Genomic DNA, 16,617 nt, shown 5'->3' on the forward strand with positions numbered 1-16,617 from the left:
AAAAGGGAAGCTGTAATGGAAATGTAATTTATCTCGTTACTTTTTCTCAACAATCTAGTCACAAATGATAATAATGTGTATGTGACTGCAAATTTTTTTTGCGCACTGAGATCAATTGACTGACAAATTGCAGATGAAAGAAATGAAGTTTTTGAAAGGCAATAAATATGTTATGCTATAAAATTAGTTTATGCTAAATATTAAGAGCAGCAGCCAGGATTATGACACAACAACATCACTTTACTTTTTGCCAGTTATTAATGATTTCGTACATTTGTGCACACTCTACCATCCTGCTCCTTCGCGCCCTTGCGCGCTCTCTCTCTCTTTTCGCACGCCTGCTCCCTGAGCACCCGTGACCTTTAGCGTTTTATTTTTATTTTATTTTTTTGTTTTGCGGACGCTACTTTCATATTTCGTCGCTCCCGTGCGTAAACTAATCATTACGCTCATCAGCTCAACTACTCGTTGCTGTCAACGCCATTACATTTGCCGTTGTCGCTCTGTGCGTCCATCCTGCAACGCCTGCTTGCCAAAAAGTTTTCGAGTGCCGCCTTTGAGACTGCCCTTCGTACATATTCGCCTGCTGCCCATTCGTTCGTTGTGTATCTACGCTCACGCGTATCTATCGTCAAGTCGCGCTCGTTACTTTTGCGGCAATCGTGGTCACATTTGCTTACAGTTAGCTATCTGCTATCGTTGCGGTGCGGTGTTGTATGTCATTGCTTGTCGACAACGGTGTTTCGCACGCATCAACAATACGCTAATCAGTTAGTGTTCGACCGTTCGCGTGACGGGTTTTTCTGAGCGCATTGTAAACGGCGAGTAAATTAGTGAAGTAGCAGCGCAGCAAAGCGCTGAGCTTAGCATTGTGTTAAGTGAAGGGAAGCAAAAGAAAGCTGCGACGTGCATTGGGTGTCGACTTTTGTGGTTGAACTAGTTGATCATCCAGAGATTTGGTATAAAAGAGTTAAAAAGAATAAAATGCAAATGTTAGGCAGTTACTTCTGCCATTTTTTAGATAATTTATAAAGCTTCAGAGGCGGCAAATACATAGTGGCAACATACTAAGTAGTGAAAAATAAAAATACCAAAAAAAGAAAGTATTTTCGTGACTTGTGTTTCGTCGCTGTCCAAAGTGAAAATTAATTGCCCTTCTTAGCAAAAATGAAGTGAATAAAACTACAATATTAACAGCATCAAAACTTGAATACAACAACAGCAAACTTGCAAACGAAGCAGTCAAGTGTGTGCTGTGCATAAATATAAATAAGTAGCACATATGGATAAATCTCCTGTTTCCTGCGGAAGTCATTACGTTTGTGATTGTGTTGGCGAATGCGAAAGACGAAAGTGAGTGTGCTTGTTACATTACTAAGTACATATATACATACATATGTATCAACTGTAAGTGTATATCGAAGAATGTACACATAAAAATATTTTATATGAAATCATTGTTGTGTAGTCCTATCGTCCTATCCGTATCCGATATGTATGTATGTGCATGCAATGTCTGCGACTTGCGTTGCTATACACATTTAAAGTGGCGCCCGTGGCGTATGAACAACATTTTATATGCTATTTGATTTGCACGATATGCATTCACATAAATGTATGTATGGATTTACTTTACATGCGTATGGATGTGTGTATGTAAATTTGTAAAGCTTATGCTTAAACACGTGTGTGTGTGTGTTGCTTGTGATTTTATTTATTTTGTTGCTACACACTGCTTGAAATTCTGCATTCCCTTGTTTCTACTCTGCTTTTCTTTTTTCACGTTCACTGCAATATTTGTTCTATTTTTTCAATTTGACAAGAAATTTACTTAGCTTTTGTTATTTTATTGTTAGACGCATTCTGCGTCTGCTGCCTTAAAGCAATCGCTTAGAGTGCTGATTAAATAAACTGCCAGTCATTCTGTCTGTCAGTTGGGCTGCTGAACGATGTGTATACCAGAGAAATTATTAAAAGTGAGGCTTGCTGGCGCTTAGGTGACTTTTAGGCTTAGCTAAAAATTGGGTGATTCTTTATTTTTTTTCCAAAGTTTATTTTTTTTTTAATTTTTTTCATTACGATTTTTGGTTTTTGGGCGAACTGATTTACTGAAATTTCCTTTAAAACTGGATTTTCCTTAAGATTTGTTGTGTTTTATTACTACTTTTAACAAAATAATCTCTTTATTATTTTTTGTATTTTCTTTTGATGGAAAGTCTAAGTCTAGTTTACTCAATCACCTAAGGGTGCCCTAGCAAACTCAACTGTAGAGCATTTTAATTAATGTCCCATACAATATTAAAAGGACTCTTATCTTTAAATGCAGGTATACCAATTTGGTGTAAACCCTCATGCGATCCTAAAAAAAATCCATTTATCACCATTACTTTTCATTACATAAAGTAAGATAAAACCGTCGGGAAAATCGAAAGTTTTGAAATGACAAAAAAAAACACCGAAACACGTGAACTTGACTATAAATCGTAGATTACGTATACGTGTTCTTTTTTCCCAGAACAGGTAATTTTCCCAAAATATTCTTATTTTTATGAAAAAAGAATTTAATTTTAATACGAACAAATTACACAATTAACAGATTTTTTGTAAGTTATTTTTATTTGTGATATAGCCTGTTCTTTTACAAAAAAAAAGAAACAAACTGCCAACGAAGAAAAGTGCCAGTGGATTTGGGTGATTACGCAGTTTTATTTTATTCTTTTCTCCAGCGGCGTGAACCGGATGAAAAATTTGGTCATTCGGTTCAGCGGTTCGAACCGTTTTTGCACGTTTGGATTGGTTCCTCAAAGCGGTTTTTGGTCTTTGAACCGGGGTTTCAGATCGGTTCAACGGTTTGGAAAAAAAATAATGCACAAGTTTATGCGTCAAGTGTCAAGTGCAACAACGCGCAAGGATAAGTGTTAAGTTTCTGTCATAGATGGGTTGCTCTAAGATTTGATATTGCCACAAACGTGGTATATATTATCAAATTTAACAAAAAGAAAAAACAGGGGGTCAATTTGTCTATTGAAAATTGGATGAAACGAACCTTTAATTAAACCTTTATTAAAAGTGGTTCGGTTTTCAGTTCGGATCAAATATTTGTGGAAAATTTTGGTTCGGTTAATGGTTCAGTTATTTTATAGAAAAAGCGGTTTTCCGGTTCAAAACCGGTTCACGTCCCTGCTATTCTCTATTGCTGTCGATTTTGTATTTTGTTTAATGTTTATCAATTTTTAATTAAAGTACCGTTAATTATATCTGTGTTCGTTATAGAATAGTAGCTTATGTCGAAAGGCTGGCTTTATTATAATGCGGCGTTCGCAGTATACGATTGCGAATGACTCACTGGCAACGAGCCGTTGAAGAACATTTGGCAAATAAATGTGCAAGAAATAGTTCCGATACAAGCAAGACGATATTTTTTAATTAAGTCTCATCAAAAAAGTCCTTGACGTTTAAATAATAAAGGAAATGCCGCATTATACTAAAGCCAGCTTCCCGACATAAGCTACTATTCCATACGAACACATACATATATATCAACTAAACACTACACAAATCCACATTTCAAGCTTTATAGAGAAATTAAAAAACAACTCTTTTATTAATAATTTTTAGAAAATAATTCAAGTATTCAGTTTTCTTATTTCTAGTAATAATGTGCAATTATGAAGAGGCTAAGAGTTCAGTCTCTTTTTTTGATATTTTTTTGCCGACGCTGTTTTTTATTTTCTCCCATACAAAAAAAAAATATCGAATATAACTTTGTTTGGCAGAAAATGCGAACGCCGTCAACGGTATTTTTAGATACTTCAAATAAGAAAATCGTCGCTGTGTAACTTGTTTAACTTTTCCAAATTTCGTACAAAGTTAGAAATGAGGATTTACATGGCTTTTGTTGGACCGTATCATTTTGTCGCGGTGTGTACAACAGGTACACATAGTACTAGGAATAATCTAAGTTTATTGAAGAAATACTGCACTGGAATATATTTTTTTTTATTAAGATACTGTGAAACGGAAATTTTTCACAGTAATGTACAGTTTTCTTTAAACATACTCTTACATGGCGTATGAGTAACATTTTCCATGTTAAACTTTGAATTACTATTTTTTCATTCACAATGCAAAATTAAAATGAAAACAGCTTCGGAGAATTACCTGAAGGTCAATTCCCGTTCTGCGTTATCGTGAAGTGATAAAAATAGCACGTTTACACCGCATTTATTTCGGAGTTAATTTTATACTTTTCACTTCACTTCACGATAACGCAGAACGGGAATTGACCCTCTGATCTAGAAAAACGGTATGCTAGCTACGACCAAAAACGACAAACTATTTTTTATTTTCCCTTTTATTTCAACATAGATTGATTAAAAGAAAATACTGACAAAAATAAAAGATTTCACACAAACAGGGTTGAAATTTTGAAATTTTTGCCCGTATTTTGGCTGTAAGTTGTAAGTTAGTATTGAATTATTAAAAGTGTTTAAAACAATGTTTAAAATACGTAAATTAAAACATTTGCCAAAACTTTGCTCAAAACATGTTTTTCTATTTTTTGAATAAAACGCGATGTTTTTGTCTTTAAGTAAAAAAAAAAAACATGTTTTTTCCAACCCTGATAGTACCAATCTTTTAACTACAAAAAAAAACCCAATCTTTTTATTTTGTACCAATAGCCCAATATAAAAATGAGCTAATCTGTACAAATGTACCAATTGAGTGACACTGCCTTAAAAATGTATGCAATTTAAAAAAAAAAATATTCAACAAATTTTCGTAAAAATTTCGAGTTTTTAATTACATTTTGGGTATGCAGTTTTGTAGCCCATTGAATTCTAGTAGAATAAAATACAAGTTTCAAATGGCTCAAAATTACGGTTGATTTTATAGATTTTTTAAAAAAGATCGAGATTTATACGAAAGTTGTTGAATTTTATTTTAAATATTGCACAAAGTTGGAAACATGGATTTACACGGGTTTTGCTAAAGAATGAACTATGTTCTTATAAAAAAATAACCAAAATTTAGTAACAGTAAAAGTAACCCCTATAACGTTTAAATCTGTAACACTAACATGCCTATGAGTAAGATTGCCATCTGTTTGTAAGCTGTGATGATAGATTTATGTAAGTTAAATAAAATAATAAAGTACGATGATGCCTAAAGAAAGGTTTTTGAACTTGAACTTTAACTTGCAAATATTTTAAGATAGGGTTGCCATTTATGCAAACCAAAAAATTAAAGATTAAAAAAGCTCTCTTGGAACAGAAAAATTACATTCCCTTAGGGATATTAATATTTTTTGACGTGTCGCCAACGATGTAAAGATAAAAAAACTGTTCCAAAAGCAATCAACCATTCAACAACCGTAGCTGACTATTTGACTGACTTTCAATGTTTTTGCAATGTCTCACATCGTGTGAAGTAGGACTGTCTTGTCGTTATTAAACTCAATGGGTCTTCCTGTCTGTGGAGCATATTTTAAATCAAAACTTATCATTCTATAGAATGATGCGTGCTCTCCTAAGTTAAAGCATAAACAGACGGCAGCGTTGATCCGGATCAACTCGGGAATTAACTGCAGTTGATCCGGATTAAGTCCGAGTTAATCCGGATTAACGCTGCCGCCTGTTTAAGCTTTTAGATAAATTCTCGAAAAGGCTCTTTTTCAAGGTGTTGGCAAATGCTAATACAACTGAACCCCGCATATAAATTTACATTTTTCGCGGCTAGCCTTCTTGTATTCGAAAATAACTGACCACCTTGAAAAAAATTGTCCGCCTATAAAAGTAAGCATAAAGTTTAAATTTAGATTTTTTCCTATCAGGGAACCCTAGTACTTAGTATTATCTACGATAAAAAGCAAAAAGCGACGTTCGCTGTTTTTTGCCAAACAGGAAGTTCCTACAATCTTCCTTCATTTCTTTAGTTTCCTTTCATTTTATCTATATCTATGCCTGTACTCATACAGTGAAATTTTCCATAGTACCTAAAGGCCAGTACGCAGCTCTCAAGAAAACGGTAAAGAAAAAAATTGCCATTATTTCGTGTGTGTGTCCAAGGAATTTTGACATCTGATACTTCAGTGTCTGTTGCCTCACTCTTTCCTCAAGAAATAACGGAACGGGCACATACATATATATTTCTGTTGTAAACATCGGTTGCCTTAAGCTATTTTTTCACCAAAACACTTTAGAAAACCGTAGTAGACAGCGTAGCAAATTACTTAAGAACTGCGCACTGCCTTAGGGCCTGATTCCAGCTCTCAAGGAAAACAAAAAATTTCTATAAAATTACGCACAAGGAATTCTAAATAAATTTTTTTCTAACAAAATATCTGAAATCAGTTTGCAGCTCTCAATAACGAAATGCTCGTACGTATATTTATTTCTTCAAGAAAATGTACAGCAAAGGCAAATTGTTTTTTAAAGCAACAGAAATAATGAAAAATATTTCTTATGATTTTTCTCGAGAGCTGGATGCTAAGCTTTAAGGAAATTTGACACAAGAAAATTTCTTAGCCATTTATTGTACGTAATTTGATATGGAGTTTTTGCTTTTCTTGAGCGCTGCATACTGGCTTTACCCTAAGGACTGAGTGAACCAGGTTTATATTTGCTGTTTTACGATAGAAAAATCTTTCCTTACAATCCTCAGAGATTGTACCAAATTTGGCGCATGGCGCAATTTGCTGAATATTCAAACTCATGTGGCCATGTACCACCCTAAGAGACAAAACAGAGAGCTGACGTTGCAAGGATAATAGTAATTCTTATTGGGTATCGTCTACAAAAACTTCCGGCAGGCACCCAAATAAACAGAAAACAGTAAAGCACCAGCGTTGCTGATGCCCAGCTTTAACGAGAAGTAGGAATATTATACTAATGCTATAAGAGTTCAGACCACTACAAAAAACCTGTCTCTTCTACAATAACTATGCCCAAGTTAGTCAACCACACTTACTGGTTCTATGTATATTACAAAAATGGAACTTATCTTGTTCCCTGGCAATAATATTTTTTTTTCGCCACCATTCTAAAAGCGCAGACAGCATGGATGCAGATAAACTCATTAATTCGGAATTATCTCAGGAGATAACTGCAGTTAATTGGGATTAGGTCCGAAAGTTAATTCTCGAACCTAATGCGGATAAGCGGCATTTCTGATGATAACCTATGCTATTACCAACCTTATGTAATTGTAAATTGTTTCGCTACTTCATAAGCTTACATATTTAGCAAAAAAACACAATTGCTTCGTTTCTAGAACTGAACGATTTTTATCTTTTTTAATGAAGTTGACTAGTGAAAACAAAAGTCCGATGTTAATTTCTCTTTGAGTTTTTTTCTTCCTATTTGTAAACCGCTTCCGCTATATGTATTTATCCAGTTTTTTGCTTACACTCTCCTCCACTTCTCTGTTTTTACTTTTCTTCCTAGTTTTGTATTTACATTAATTTATCTTAGTCTTGATTTTCTTACAATCAGTATAAGCTAATCTTATATTAACACCTCCGGCAGCCTAACAAGAAATTTTCATTAAATTCTCCTTACTCTAAATGCGCATATGCCGTCAACCGCAAAAGGCATTTGTTTTGATACTCCCCTTTTTTACAACTACGAGTACGTATATACATATATAAATTGTCCTTTTGTGGTTACAGGTTCATTGCTCTTACTAAGCAAATGACAAATGGCCGCAGGGAATTCTGCGTCAAAAGAATTGCCTTTACTTACGCACATTTAAACTTTTGTACTTCGAATATATACATACATACATATACACATACCTGCTACGTATATGCATATATCTACATTCATATTGTATAGGGTTGAATAAGGCTAATGCTTTGCTTTGTCGCTTTAGTTGCCAAGTGGGACGCGTATAGTCCGCTCGTATGCACATTTGCCGTTGGGCTGCTGGCGACAATAGTAAAATGTTAATAAGTTTATAAGTCACTTATGTCTCTTATGTATTTATGCGGAGAGAGTAGGAGCGTCGTCGCAACTAAGCACACTTTTGTGTCGGAAGATCTCTAAACTTTAATATGAATGACATCCAGGGGGTTGTACATGGCGTATAAGTAATGTCGTATATTTTGTGGCATGCGTTGGAATTATAGTAAATAGGCCAATTTCTTTTCCCATTAAATGACTCAAGCATACGCGCATATTTTCTTACTCTCTTTCTTCAGGGATGCTAAAGATCTTAGATAGCATTTTCTATTTTTTTTTACGTGAATTATTTTCCAGCATTCATAGGCTTGTGAAGCCTTTTTTTCTAAATTTTGGGGTAGCTAATTCTGGGTATTCTTTGTATTTGCCTCTTAGTTAGTGCAGCAGTTATTTACTGCCTACTTTTTTAATTTACTTAAAATTTTTCATTCGCCCACAGTACATCGCAAATTTATGCGTCTGCTACTGTCACTATCTTATACTACATATATACGTAATAAGTATTTTTTACTATGCTACTTCGTGGTACTTCTGCTGATTTGAAACTTACGAATAAATTTTTTGTTCATTTTTTTTTCATCCAATCCATTTTAGTTATTTCTACTTGAAGTACTTTGCGGATTGGATTTGTGCCAAAGTAGAGCGCGTAAGCCAGCATTGCGTGGCAGTAGTTGGCCGAGTTGTTTGAATATTAACAGCTACAAAACAAAAAAAAAATGAATTGTATGAATGTGTGTGCGTGTGTATAGATGTAGTATGTATATGACTGTATATCTCAAGTTATGATTATTTTTGCAAATTTTGCCGTCGCAGTTGAGTTCACATAAAAATGCAGACAAGCGTTCAGTTGCAGGCCGAAGAGATCAATGAAATGTGCTACTCTTAGAATAAATAAATAATATCTAATTGCATGAAAATATGCTATATACTCGCTTGCAAAATGACCAACATGCAAATTAATTTCACTCGAGTTATCAAAGGAAGTTCAGACTAAGTTATCTTATGACAGTGACGTTGGCGGATGGCAATGTAAAAAGATTTTAGTTGGGAAAGCTTCAGAATTTTTTTATGCAGAGAGGAACTAAGAAGTTTCACTTTGTGAGTAGAAATATTGTTAGTAAAAGCCTTGGAAAAAAATCTAGAACGTAAAATTTAAAATTTAAATGCGAAAGCATATACAGTGTAAATTTAGTAAATACTAAAGATACAATTTGAGGAAAAAAAAGCTTCGTTTCGAAATTTTTAATATTCTGATGAAAAATTTGAGTTTCCGAATATCGATAGAAAATTTTTCAGGTGGTTTATAAACTAACTATACGTAACATTCGAGACGGTTTTTTAAATATTTTCGGATATTTTTAATTAAATACAAATACAAATTTTTCTTTAAAATGGGAGTAGATAAATAAAAATAAAGTTAAACTTCTGGTTGTCTAAAACTCAACAAATATTTTGTACAGAAAATAAAAAAAAACTCATATTTTTAGGGATTTGAAAATTTCCAAAAAATTCTTGTTTATCTTAAAAGTGAAATTTATTGGTGAATTAAAAACCCAACACAAATTTATGGTCACATAAAAATTTAACTAAACGGAACACATTTTTAAAATTGTATAACTGAATATTTTCGGAACCTTTGGTTAAGTTTTGGAAATATTAACATTAACTTTTGATGAACATAAATTTTGGTCATTTAAATACTGCATATAACTTTTTTTTCGATTAGAAAGTGAAAGTATTTCCTTGCTTATATAAAAACTGGGCATAAGTTTATATTCATCTCAAAATGTGTACCTAAATTTTTTCTAAAAATTAGGAGAACACAATTTTTTTTGTTTAGATATAAAGGATATCAATTTCTGAAGAATTTTATGGAAGTCAAAATGATCAAAGATGAATTTTTGAAAGAATTTAAATTGTTATTATTACTTTTTAATATTTATATCATTTTGTTAATGGCGCTATAACTTATAGCTGGGCTAAATAATTGGCCTTCCTTAAATAAAAAAAAAATGTAGACACCAAACGTCGGTTTGATAGGTCAGTGACTTAGAAAAATTTTCTTCGGCGGTAGGCGTTTTATTTCCCAACATGTTGTATGTCTCAGGCTAATGTCAAACGAAGTTGAAAACAAAAAAATTTACCGAATTTCTGCATCGTCTTTCAGTCCGTCGCTTTGAAACAGGCAGCAGTGAAATCACAGTGGCCTGGAAATTTCAGAGCTGATGAACTGGCTAGGCAAATCACCCCCCAAGGCCACCACCTCGGACAGGGAAAGGCATAGTATTTCCATTGGCAAACTGCGACCTGCTCCTAGATAGATCGCCACAGCGAGCGCGACATGCAAAGGAGCTTCTGCTGTTGGCTAAGTGCCAGCTATCGATTCTGACAAGAGTATTGCCCGGACATTGTCCTTTAGGAACCCACGCGGTTGGACTTAATATCGTCACGGCTCCCTACTGCCGCAGCTATTTTGAAGACGAGGTTCAGCACTTCCTTCTCATCTGCCCGGCATTCGCTAGACTGATGTTTAAGCACTTCATTGCGCATTTCCTCAACACTCTCGAAAAGATCTCCGGAGTGAACATCAGCTGCCTGCGTATCTTTTTGTGAGAACCCAGTGCTTCGCTTAGTTTAATACAGAAAGCCTGTTGTTACTATTTAAGGAATTTGATTTTAAACCGAATTATGAAATAGGGCGCTCTTAAATAAAATTCTGACTAAGGGCGTTCTTGGAAAGTTTCCTGAGATAGGGTTTGTTCGAACAGGCTGTCAAGATAGGCCGATCTTCCACTCAGCCGTTCATAAGTGCAAAACAAGAGTATTTTGCACGCAGTAAAAAAAAAACAAACAATATACAAAAAATGTTCAAAAATTTTTTAAAGCAGAAAAAAACGCCCTCCTCTAAAATTTTGTTTCTTGCATATATACTAATTTCGCGTCAAGGAGTGGATGTAATTATATAATTTTTTTTTAGTAAAATTCGCTTGCGAATATGCCTGAGTAATGCATGTGTCCAATGTGTTGAGCACTTTAGCCTCCACCAACAAGGAAATTTGACTAACTCCTCTTCCTATCGGTCTTCATGGGGGGTTTTTAAGTCAGCCTAAACGCAATTATATTTAACGCAGCTCACACCTGGGGAGACCTAAGTTTTGGTAACACTAGCTTGATTACACAAGTCGTCTACTCCGCTTTAAAAAGATGTTGCCTGTTATAATTCCGTAGGGAATCCGGAATCAAGAATCTAATGCAATTCTTGAAAATTTTTCAAAGCTGAGAAATATGGTTATTGGTGAGATGTATTCGCAAGAGCTCTCCCTGAACTTAAATTTACAGTTCTCCGACCACTTTAGCGTATACTGCCATACTGAATTAGCAGCCATAAAGCAAGTCGCCCTCTGAGACAGTACTGCCTCAACTGTTGAAAGCGTCGAGCATTTTCTCTGCCGCTTACGTGACGGGTTTTTACGCAGCGGATCCCAAACCATTGCTGGGACGAAGGTGGTTTCGCAACTAAATACACGTTTATATAGCGAGTCGCTTACTCCAAGACAGACACCCGCTTGCGGTCGCACCAACTGGTGAACAGACGCTACATACTCAGTGGGCCCTTAAACCGAATAATTCCGAGTGATCGCACCGAAGCTCCCATTATTTTTGCGTGACTCCACTCGGATTGGTTACCGCATCTCGCACATGGGTTGCTCACGTTGCCCAGAGTGCGCGAACGAGGACGAAAGAGTCGGGATTGAGTACTGTCATTGGTCAAAATTAAAGCAGAGATTTAAAACGGCCCCTTTGCTATCGTTAAAAGAGAGTTCCATAATTGGTAACGACTAATTTTTAATTAATTTTTACAAAAAAAAAAGAAATATTAGCTCAAAATTATGCTTCCAAACAAAAATATTTTTGCTGGTATCGCCTTAAAATAAAAGCGGCTCGAAATCTGACAGTTGGGAAGCAATCAAGGAATTTTTTTGGGAAAAGTTCTGTGATACCTTTTAACTGAAGTATTTTCTGCCGATCTACATTCAAATTCCATTAGATTAGTGACCTTTATTTATACCATTTTTGACTGCCAAGTAACTCTATGTTTCGTCGCAATAAAAGTGCGGTAGAATTGCATAAGGGTTCGCTTAAGTGGAATCCTAATGAGTCTAAAAGCATAAACAGACGGCAGCGTTGATCCGGATCAACTCGGGAATTAACTGCAGTTGATCCAGATTAAGTCCGAGTTACTCCGGATCAATGCTGCCGTCTGCTTAAGCTTTAACTTGTTGGCCTAAGCGTGCTACTCTGCTGGCTTGTTGGAGAGGAAATCACTGTTAACAAATATGACCTAAAAAGTTAAAACTTAGATCTAATAATTAATAATTATTACGCTGTGGAACATAAAAAAAACTAGAGTGCGCATATATTAGGTTTGATAGCTGCTGGATTCGTATTCAGATTAACTATGTCAGTTCGTTCTCTCGAGAAAAAAATTTTCATGATCCAAAAATCTGAATATAGCCGCCAAATTGTTCTTCTAAAAATTTTGAAAATGTATCAGTTTTTGAACTATATTTGTTGAAAATAGCATACAAAGTAAATAAAGCCCAACGATGAAATATAGCCCGAGCAAATATAGCTCCCGCTTCGACTCCATGAGACCCGCACATAATACTAAACGTGGCTCCTGTATAACACCAGAAAATATGGTACCGATAATGTTAATGAGCGAGGAATCATGGAACGATGTCTGCCATTTCTCTGCGGAAATGATTAAAGTCCTTCGACGCAACCTAACTTAGCAGCCGCTACAGTCATGGCGCAACAAGCCCGTTTGAGAAGTTACGGTGTTAAGAGGGCGAGCCTCTAAATATCGAAAAAGCGACATTAAATTGCTATATGCGGTCTATACTTTACTTAGATGCGAACTTCCTAGTAGGACTATCTAAATGGGTGGGTTGCTTTAACACCAGTTAGACTTTAACAGCGGGTGGTATCATGTGCACGGTAACGGACGTAGAGCTTAGTGCTCAAATTGCGTCCCGACGAAATACTTGGCGGTGGTACCGGAGGGGGGTTTAGTTGGTTAAAGTGTCACACTCACTGGTTTGGGGTTAAGGCTTTCGATGCTTCCTCCTCCGAAAAAAAACCTGAAATATGCGCACGCAAAGTTTTTTTTTAAGTTCAGTTTTGTTTCACAGTGCTATAATTTTAGAGCATTTTTGTAATTTTTATACCTTTCATGAGCATGAAATGGTATTATAACTTTCGTCCGATGTTTGAGATAGGCCCATTAAAATGTACACTTAAATGATCAGAACGTCGAGCTGAGTCGATTTAGCCATGCCCGTCTGTTCGTCTGTCCGTCTGTCTTTCTGTCTTTCTGTCTGTCTGTCTGTCTGTCCGTCTGTTTGTATGCAATCTAGTCTCTCAGTTTTCGAGATATCTGGATCAAATTTGGCAGATGAATGTATTTTTGTAAAGTATTAATCATCTGTCGGAACCTGACGAATCGGACCACTATAACATATAGCTCCCATACAACTGATTGTTCAGATATGACATGTTTCATTATAGCTTCTTCATTTATGCAGCTAGGAAGTTGAAATTTTGCAATTCTTCCACCCATTATCAACAGAAAACTTCTAATGAAAATTACAAAGATCGGGTCACTATAACCTATAGCTCCCATACAACTGATTGTTCAGATATAAGATTTTTCGTTATAACTCCTCCATCTAAGTAGCTAGGAACATGAAATTTGGCACTATTTTCACCCATTATCAAAAGAATGCTTTCAGTGAAAATGACGAGGATCGGGTCGCTATAACCTATAACCTCCATATAACTGATTGTTCAGATATGAGATTTTTTGCGATAACTTCTCCATTTATGCAGCTAGAAACATGAAATTTCGCAATATTTTCACTAATTACCAACAGAAAGTTTACAGTAAAATTAGCAAAAAGCGGGTCACTGTAACCTATTTATATCCTCCATACAACTGATTGTTCAGATATGGGGTTTTACTGTAAAACTCCTTTATTTGGACTGCTAAAAAAGATAAATTTCGTAAGATATTTTATAAATAATAATACAAAGTCTACTGAAAAAGTCGTAAACATCTATGCTGTATAAACTTTATCTCTTAAACCTCTGATTTTTCAGATACCAGTTATTACGACTCCTTTATGTAGGAGTCTAAACCCATTAAATTGTGTTACCGGTTTACATACCGATCATACAGCAGTGAAAATTGCTTAGATTGGTGCTATATAAGATATATCTTCAATACCTTTGATTGTTTAGATATGGTTTTTCATAAATATATGTATCTCCTCTATCTATGTATTCTGTAAATATATAAATTTTTTTAAATGCAGTAATCTGTTAAAGTAAAATTTTCAGATGTTCATGAAAGGTATGAAGCCTTCGGCATAGCCGAAGACAGCGCTGCTCTTACTTGTTTTTTTTTTTGAATTTTAGAAACGCTTAGTGTTTAATAGCTAATACATGACAACATTCATTTTAGTTTAATAATTAAATTAAAAGTTTCTCAAAGGTCTTTAATTAAATGAAAATTTAAACACGAAAAAATATATTTTTTACTTTATTTAAAATATTTATTATTACTACAGGTGCAGCCAATCAGTGATATCTGGAACATGTGAGACAACCGAGTCCCAACAGCAATAACTGAGAAATGAAACTGTCAAAACACCAGGAGAATGCCAAACTCTGTCAACTGCGCTGTAAAGTATGCAACAGATAATTAAGAACCAAAATTAAACAAATTTATGATTCCAATATAAACCAAACTACAAAAATTCGCAAGTGACAGCGAAAGTGAAATTCCGCGCGAATATTTCGAATGATTACTCTTGATAAATACCTAATATGCGGAGCATGTGCCAGTGAACACTGAAAATAATAAGAGTGGAAAAGAAAAATAATGCAACATAAAATAATAGAAAACAAAAATAGCACAAAAGAAAACATATTCATCACAGATTGATTGAAAACCTTAAAAAAAAAGTTTGCGAACGAAATGAAATGCAAATGTGTACGAAAACGTAACGCAGCAAAGCATTTGAAAATATGCACGAGTGTTTGAAAATTCAAACCATCAAAAAACAAAGAAAGTGCTAAAAAAAGTGTTGACGAAAAGTGCAAAAAATTCGAATACCAAACCAACGAAGCGTGAAAATGCTTTGCCAAGCAAAAACTCGCAAGCAAAAACTAGTATGTGTGTGTGTGTAGCATAGTTGCAGCATTGCGATGTTAGTGCAGTAGTAGACGTTGCAAATGGTTGTCGCAAACAAAAAAGTAAAAGACAAAAATAAAAAAAAAACTATGCATTAACTTCACTGTGTGTGTATTGAGTGTACGTGCGGACTACTTCGTGTGACGATGACAGCAGTGTTGGAGCGCGTTTAGCATAAATAAAATATTTTCGATAATTTCAATGCATTCAATTTGAATGAGGCAACAACAAACGACACTAAAATGCACTCACACATACTCGTATATACACACATGCATACATGCTTGCATATGAACAAATACAGGTTTTGAACTGGAATTGAAAATGTTTAGCATAAACCCAGGCGAGTATGCTTGTGTGTGTTTGTGTGTAGATATGCTCTACTAAATAGTGCAGCTGCGGAAACAACAAATTCACAGAAATGTTGAGAACAGAAAGCAGCAAACTTGCATGAAGAAATAAATAAAAAAAAACACGAAATCAGATGAGAATTTGACTTTACTGAGACACATACGTTCGCTGTTGTCATTTCATGTGCAAATGTATGTGTATGTGCTGAAGATAATAGACAAGACAACCGACGATGTGCCGAGTAAGTGAAGCCTTTGTATGGCACACCCACACTGTCGAACAACATTTAAGTTGAAATGCAAATAACCACATATGTATTTGTATGTGTGTGTGTGTGTTTGCACGTGAAATACTCACTGAAGTGTAATAGCAGCTGTTGACAATTGCAAAATTTTGTATGTATAAAAATGCATAAATTTATTTGTAAATCCTACAAACATACACGTTAAAAGTATGCATACATACATATTTTTTCTGCAGCATCCCTAGTTAAAATTGTATACAAACAATACATATATTAAACTACAGTGCTAAAATTACAAACTATGAAAAATTTGTAAAAAATTCTAACGTCATTCGTAACCTCAACCCCAAGTATGTCAATGCCATGAAAGTGTAAATAAAAAGTAAACTTAAAATCCGCCCTCCTTTCCGCTTGTTCACCTTCAACCTTCACCGCTTTGAACTCAGTACAGCCCGCGCTGACCTTATTGCCGGCCACGTATTTACTCGAAAACCTGAAAGTAAGTTAGATAAATAAATTTTATAAATTTTGCGGCAAAAGTTTTGTGTTTTGTTCAACAAGCAGTGAAAATCCAAGTGCAAGTTCAACAAAAGAAAATATAAATAACAACATAAAGCAAAAAAATTAAAATAAAATAAAAATAAAAATAAAATGAAAGAAGAATTCAATTAAAACCATTAAACAACAAGTGTGCGGAAAGTCTCAATTTTGGCGTAATAAGTAAATTGAAGTCACTTCAAAAATATTTTAGCAGCATAAGGGCATTCAGTCTTTCAAGCCAAAATGTTTTTGCGGCATAGTCA

The 16,617-nt window shown here is 34.8% G+C and overlaps 1 long non-coding RNA gene across 1 annotated transcript; it reads left to right on the forward strand.

The window, feature by feature from the left end:
* The first annotated feature begins 788 nt into the window (after positions 1 to 788).
* LOC118751776 lies at positions 789 to 15,210 on the forward strand. Its single transcript, XR_004994594.1, has 3 exons — positions 789 to 959; positions 1,022 to 1,353; positions 14,594 to 15,210. It is a non-coding gene; the product is annotated as an uncharacterized LOC118751776 (long non-coding RNA).
* The last annotated feature ends 1,407 nt before the right edge of the window (positions 15,211 to 16,617 follow it).

The sequence above is a fragment of the Rhagoletis pomonella genome, unplaced genomic scaffold (genome assembly GCF_013731165.1).
Source record: "Rhagoletis pomonella isolate Grant_MI unplaced genomic scaffold, Rhpom_1.0 Rhpom_scaffold_00989, whole genome shotgun sequence".
In the NCBI taxonomy this organism is placed as follows: domain Eukaryota; kingdom Metazoa; phylum Arthropoda; class Insecta; order Diptera; family Tephritidae; genus Rhagoletis; species Rhagoletis pomonella.